The sequence below is a fragment of the Procambarus clarkii genome, chromosome 16 (genome assembly GCF_040958095.1).
Source record: "Procambarus clarkii isolate CNS0578487 chromosome 16, FALCON_Pclarkii_2.0, whole genome shotgun sequence".
NCBI classification, from domain to species: Eukaryota; Metazoa; Arthropoda; class Malacostraca; order Decapoda; family Cambaridae; genus Procambarus; species Procambarus clarkii.
The window spans coordinates 27,378,450-27,386,023 of NC_091165.1; positions in this window are offsets into that span (position 1 = coordinate 27,378,450).

Here is a 7,574-nt window from a genome sequence, read left to right on the forward strand (position 1 = left end):
TACATACATGCGGTGGTGCCAGATATGCTTTATACAGTAACGCTTTTATAAGGCCTTTCATTTTTATAAATAATTTCTGTTCTCAATTGACAATCAGGCTGTACAATTAGGTGATTAAAAATAAAATACATTGATGTTATTTACACGCTCACTAACATACACAGGTGCGCACAGCAACAACATGGGTTCAGTAATCCTGCCTCACAAACATGATAGAATTTCTCGGCGGGTGACAGAAGTCAGCCTGTAGGGTAGATTACCCATTCCTGGACGGTCAGAAGGCCTTCAACACAATACCTCACATTAGAATAGTGCACGGGTTGGCAAAAACAGTCAGACAGGGTTGACAGGAAAGATGGTCCAGTGGATAGCGGAATATCTAAGTACCAGAAGAGAGTCACAGTGAGAGAAGAGATATTTCAGTGTCCAAAACCTTATCAGATATATAGCTGAATCCTAGTACAGCTGGCGTCAGCAATAGGGACTATTTTGGTCAGTATCTAAGTTACAGGTCTTCCAGAAAGGATAGACTTCTCTCTCTCAATATTTGCTGATGACAATAGTTGTGAGGTCGATTAATATGGTAGAAGACTTTAAGCAAGGTCACCCAGACGAGCTAAGTATGGAGTCCTGCAGTACAGTTTTTATGTTCTCGAAACTGAATCAGGGTCCCGGGTTCGATCCCCAAGCAGAACAGAAATAGTTGAATGCATTTCCTTTCACCTGGTGTCGATGTTCACGTAAAATAGGTAATTAGATAATTGTTGAGGGTTGAATTCTGGGGACGGTCATTAGTTCGACTAATACAGGGGACCTCGGTATTGTTCATCCTGTCACTTGTACCCAGACACAGCTGGGACTTGCTTAATTGTCTCAAGTGAACTGGATACAATGTATCAGATGGGAAAATGAGTCTTCTAGAATCAGGCAACGAAAACGACAAGGGAGTCAAACGTAGTAGGTTCATAACCAAAATTCCCGAGATCGACTCCAACGGCAGAAAAGAGACGTTTAGCGAAGTTTCGAACCTTACATCTGATGCGTCAGTTCACCAAGCAGTACACTCATAATTAGTTAAATGTTGTGGGCTCTTGGCGCACCTCGATAAGCTTAACAGGCTTCCAGTCCCCAACACTGGGGACCTATAACCTTAATTATAGATCACATGTACACAAACAATTTCGGTGTCCAATGCCCACTGTTATCGGAGTTAAAAGGTCAGTTATAATTCCCAAATCTTAGTTTATTTACAACTTTCTCAACCATATCAGGAACTACCGTATGCAGGTGTTAATAGCATTATATAGAGCAAGATGAGCACCACGCCTCACTATGACATCTGTCTACAATAAATACAGACTATTATTATTATTATTATTATTATATTAAGGCCAACTTTATCGACCATTTGTTAGTTCGTGAACGAGGCTGCAAAGTACATGTGTTGACCAAACCAGAAATTGAAGAGACGACGACGTTTCAGTACATGTGAGTGTATATAGTTCCAACATACATCAATGTTGTACAAAATATATATATATAACAAAATTGAACTTCAGAAAAGATAACAACAACACCATTAAACATACCAAGGAACTGTTGGAGGTGTTTGTTGACATAGAGAGCGTTGAGTCATCGTAGTGGTGCTGATGGGAGTTTTGTCAGCCTCTTCATATTTAACAACAATATGACCGAGGTATTTGCAAAGGTGGCAAGACTGAACGTAAATCAAGCGGCACACCTCATTATATATGAGGTACCCAAGGAAAACTACGTTTTGGAATGAGTTATCTAGTAATTAGGTTTACTCTGAATATTCTGAGTGGCCGAGGATATAATGTCACACAGGAAGTTGTGTGGTATCCCACAATGGTCGAGGAAGCTGCGTGGTGTCCCAAATATATATAATAAGGTGTGTCAAGGGAAAGTTAATGAGCGTCTAATGGACATGAGAATAAGGAACTTGGTGTAGGTGGTGAGGGGGCGGCCTCACTTGCTCTCTACCCTCACATTGAACATTCTCTTTGTTCACTACCCTCACACTGAACATTCTCTTTGTTCACTACATTCATACTGAACATTCTCTATGGGTATGGGAGTCCACTACCGCCCACGGGATGGGTATGGGGGTCTACTTAAGTCAGGAGTTTGGGATTCAATAGAACGCCAACTCAAGTCACCTCATTGCCCCAAATGATTTTCTTACTGTAGTTAATATTGTTATAGTTGTCATATTCGTGGGAAATAAATCTAAATTAATTCTACGGAAAAGTGGTGATAATGAAGCAAATTTGGTGATAGAGATATTTGAATAATAATGGATGAGGCAGCACAAGTGATGACTTTAGAGTGCAGGCACTACGCAGGTGGGATAATAATGCATAACCAGGTGATTCCTAACATTATTTTTGAATATCTTAATAGTTCAGCAACTCTGTACTGAGTAAGGGAGGAAGTTTCATATTTTAAGTTCTTTGATTTTGTTTGTGTGTGTGTGTTTATCATGTTGGGATTGAGACAATGGGGCTTTATGTTGTCAAAACTGACCTGTGTTGAGCGGTGAAGGAGTTGAGGTAGTTAGGGCTGGTTAAAAGCAGTTGACAAAGACCAACTGGCAGAGGAAGACAGTGAAGAGAGGATCGAGAGGTAAGCGAAGGAGTGGGAGATATTGGCAGAGAGAAGTAGCCTAAGTAAAAGAATGGCAGAAAGAAAACAAGAGAGATGGGAAGAGGCGGGGGAGACGTTAGGTAAGCTTAACACTAAGAGACAGAGGCACGCCGCATGGGTGTTGGTATGCTGAGCTGCACGACCACCCTCACACCCCAGCACCTGTGGCCTCCACACTCCAGCACCTGTGGCCTCCACACTCCAGCACCTGTGGCCTCCATACTCCAGCACCTGTGGCCTCCACGCTCCAGCACGTGTGGCCTCCACACTCCAGCACCTGTGGCCTACACACTCCAGCACCTGTGGCCTACACACTCCAGCACCTGTGGCCTCCACACTCCAGCACCTGTGGCCTCCACACTCCAGCACCTGTAGCCTCCACACGCACCCCCCCACACTCCATCACCTGTGGCTTTCAGACACAACAATGTACCCTAGGCTGCAACACACAAATGTTGCCTAACTCCTGGACACGTATATTTACTGCTAGGTGAACAGAGGCATTTAATGTTAGGATACCATAGACACTAAGATGTACGGTACAGTGGGAAGTGAAAGTGATATCGAGACCTTACATAGAGATCTTCATGAACTCCACAAATGGTCAGATGACTGGCAAATACTTTTTAATGTCGATAAATGCAAGACCTTGAATGTGGGGCATAACAATCCACGTCCCAACTACCAAATTGACAGCACTACCTTACAACAGATAGATGAAGAAAAGGATCTTGGAGTCAAAATCCATCATTCACTAAAAGTTGCACAAGTGGGAGCGACGGTAAAAAAAGCTAACCAAACCCTGGGAATAATTAAACGTACCTTTACCTTCAAGGAAAAGAAAGTAGTCGTTCATTTGTATAAGTCTGGTGAGCCCCCACCTAGATTATTGCATCCAGGCATGGAGACCTCATCTTCAGAAAGACATAGCTGCTCAGGAAAAGGTGCAACACCAAGGAACAAAAATCACCCCAGAGCTTAGTCATCTCTCGTATCAAGAACGGTTGAGGGCCACAGGGCTAACAACACTGCAGACCAGGCATGACAGGGCGGATCTCATCGAAACCTTTAAAATACTGAACAATTTGGAGGATGTCGACCAGGACAGTTTCTTCAAAAGGTCAGCTGCAACACAAACAAGGAGCAACGGGTTCAAGCTCAACAAGCTACCATGTAGGACAGCAAACAGGAGATGCTTTTTCACCCAAAAGGTTGTAAACTCGTGGAACCGCCTACCTGCCGAGACGTAAACGCTAAAACTCTGCTGGGTTTTAAAATACAGCTGGAAAAGATAATCAGGGCAAATGGGGGGGGGACCTTTGACAAGCCACCAGCTTCCTGTCCTCGTCAAGGCCACTAATACTAGTGGCCCTCAGGTAAATACGTGCAGAAACGTTTCTTGCCGCACGGGAATCGAACCAGGATGCATTCAGCATAGATATAATGTTAAACACATTCTTACCGAAGCCAACATAAGTTTTTAGTTTAGTTCATTTATTATGCACCCCATACCCATCTTGTGGGCGGTAATAGAAAGGGTTACAGAGGCACATAATGGGCTCAGGGACTGAACCCCACAATTTATTTTAGCTAAGCAAGTTACAATCTTGATGATCTACTTACAAAATTCAATACATATCATCAAGAATCATAAATACTCATTCACCAGACGGAAAACTGCGGAAGGCTTATTGGCTAATGTGACACCTTATTTCACCTTATCCCCATGGTTATATATTTGGCTGCTCTAGCTAACTTGGACACCGCTCCTGTGCCAGGTAAGTCCACTACGGGCTCACCATAGCCCGTGCTACTTGCCCCGCTCCTGTGCCAGGTAAGTTATGGGCTCACCATAGCCCGTGCTACTTGGAACGTTTTGTTCTGAGTAGCTGAATCTAAAACAAATAACTTTTACCGTGCCATCTCTTCGGTGGCTTAATCTTCATCAATCAATCAATCTAACTTGTATTCACACACACAAGCATACAGCCCCGCTCCTGTGCCAGGTAGATCCACTACGGACTCACCATAACCTACGTGCCACTTAAAACCTTTTATTCAGAGTAGCTGAATCTAAAACAACAACAACTAGTATTTACGGGCTCACCATAGCCCGTGCTACATGGACATTTCGTTCTGAGTAGCTAAATCTAAAACAACAACAATAACTTGTATTACGGGCTATTCATGCCCGTGCTACCTCTTGGGTGGCTTCACCAACCTAACGTGTACATATTCCAGCGCTGCCTTTGAAAAATGTTTATGGCAGAGCTTAACATAAACACATTAGCCATTGTAAGGTTTAATACATTAAAACTTATATCTTTAACCCTATATATATATATATATTAGGGCACTCAGGTGAGAGGAATGCTGTCCACTCCCCAGACACGAGTGGAATGCGATGATAAGCTGGATAATCTCCAGGGGTTAAGGATTTACTAAAGATTGGATGGTGTAAAAAAATAGGGCTGGCAGAGGTAGGCTGCGAGCCAGAGACTAACAGATGGGAGTGGTATGATAACGAGAGGTGTAAAGGTTACCAGGTACGGTCAGTGTATTTGCTGTGTGGGGTGTATCTGCTGTGGTTCAAGTTCAAGTTCAAGTATGTTTATTGAGATAAGCAAGAAATACATCTCAAAGGGATAGAGTAGCTCAGGCTATTTCTACCCCCCTGGTCAGTGTACCTGGGATGTGATCAGTATACCTAGTCTTGTCTATGTACCTGGTGTGTTAGTGTACCTGATGTGTTCAGTGTACCTGGTGTGGTTAGTGTACCTGATGTGTTCAGTGTAGCTGATGTGTTCAGTGTACCCGACATGTTCAGTGTACCTGGTGTGTTCAGTGTACCTGGTGTGGTCAGTGTGCATGGTGTGGTTGTTTCGTTGTTGTTTACCTGAATTTACCTGAAGGGGCCGTCATCCATTTAGTGGCCTAGACGGGAACAGGAATTCGGTGGCTTGCCAAAGGTCCCCCATTTTCCCTGATGTGATCAGTGTACCTTGTGTGGTCAGTGGATTTGATGTAGTCAGTGTAGCTGGTGTGTTCATTGTACTTGGTGTGGTCAGTGTAGCTGGTGTGTTCATTGTACTTGGTGTGGTCAGTGTAGCTGGTGTGTTCATTGTACTTGGTGTGGTCAGTGTAGCTGGTGTGTTCATTGTACCTGGTGCATTCATTGCACTTAAGTGTGGTCAGTGCATTTGGTGTGGCCAATGTACCTAGTGTGGTCAGTGTGTGACTCGTGAGATCAGTGTATCATGTACTGGTTGGAGTTAAGTACAAGTGATAAAGATAACACAGAAAGATTGTGAACACACTTTAGGCAACCAAGCAACCTCACAATAGCCACCAGTGGTGTTAAGAGTCATCCTTACTTGCACAAGTTTGAGTTGTCTTGTGTTTTTAAATGTCATGTGCAAAAGAACAATTTACATTCAGGTGCAGTGTAAAATATAATTTCTATCAGTTACCATTGCAATGTTGAGAAAATTATATTTTTGGATAGTTATGCTTTCCACACTATTTTTGAGTAGTGATATTGCTTATAGTATACCATTTTCCACGTTGTTTAAATTTTCTGCAGCCATTTAGTTGTCCAGAGTTGAACCAACTAAAATGTCACAATTGACTGGCATTGCTGTCAACATATGAATATTTGTTTTTATCTCATTTAACATGCAGAATTTTATTTTCATTTGAAGTAATTTCATGAGTTTGGTATTAAAATAAATTTCTTATTTCACTATTTTTCATATTTTCATATTTCAGACAATTTGTTTTAATTCATTAGAACCCTAAGTTCTTACTATGGTTTACTTAGGCTTCAGGTCTAGATTTGTAGATAAGTGGAAATTAATGAACATAAATACACGTTCACATTTTTTGTGCATAAAAAAATAAATAATAGTCCAATAAACAGCCTGCAAATTTAATGTTTGATTCAGCTTTGTCATCAAAGTTGTGTTTACGAAAATATTATAAAGGTTTGTTGGCAAATACTGAGCCTATTCTAAAATAATTTTGATGGAACATCTACACTTTTAAATTCAGGTAATATGAATGATGCAATCGTATACAGGGGTCCTGAGCTTATAAACAGGATGCATTCTTAATTTTGTTGTAAGTCATTTGGTTTGTACTTTGAATATTATTTACTATAGGTGGAATACTTTAATTGGAGAGGTTCATAATTAAAAAAATTGTGATAAATATACAGTACACATATTTAGAACAAATTTTTGTTCTAAATATGTATATATTATGTCATACAAACACAAGTTTTATTTTCCTTGATTACTGGAGTTTGTGCTTACTGGATATGATAGTTTCTGAAGAGAGAAAGGTTTAATTAGAAGGCGAGGTCAGTGTCAACCGAGCTTTTTCATGTCAAAAATAATGCTGCCTTGTTACATTATTATGGTTGAATTCATTAGTAAACTTTCATATTTTGTTTTAAACATGTTTTAAAACTATAACCTTGTCAATACTGGTGCTGACTGATTGGTGGTTCACTCCAGACACACATGTAATCTGTGTTACTATTTCTCTTATTTAAAAAAAAAATGCCACACACACACACAGTACATATTCAGTCTGTCATGTTTAAAAAAAATAGATTTTTCCTCATCAAAATTTAATTCATAAACAATAATCCAACATTTGCTCTTTCCTCCATAATGTGTCAGAATAAGTCTTAACTGATGCAAATTACATTATTGGACTCCCAAATAAGAGTATTATGCAAGAACATAAAGTAATTAAATTCAGCTTTTTTTATTAAAAGAAATTGTGCTAGCTGCTACTATATGAAGTGACTATCCCCCAAGGGAAAACTAAGACAGTAAAATTAATTGGAGACTTCCTTATTTAAAAATTCCATCAATGAAATACTGTATTTATTATGTTCT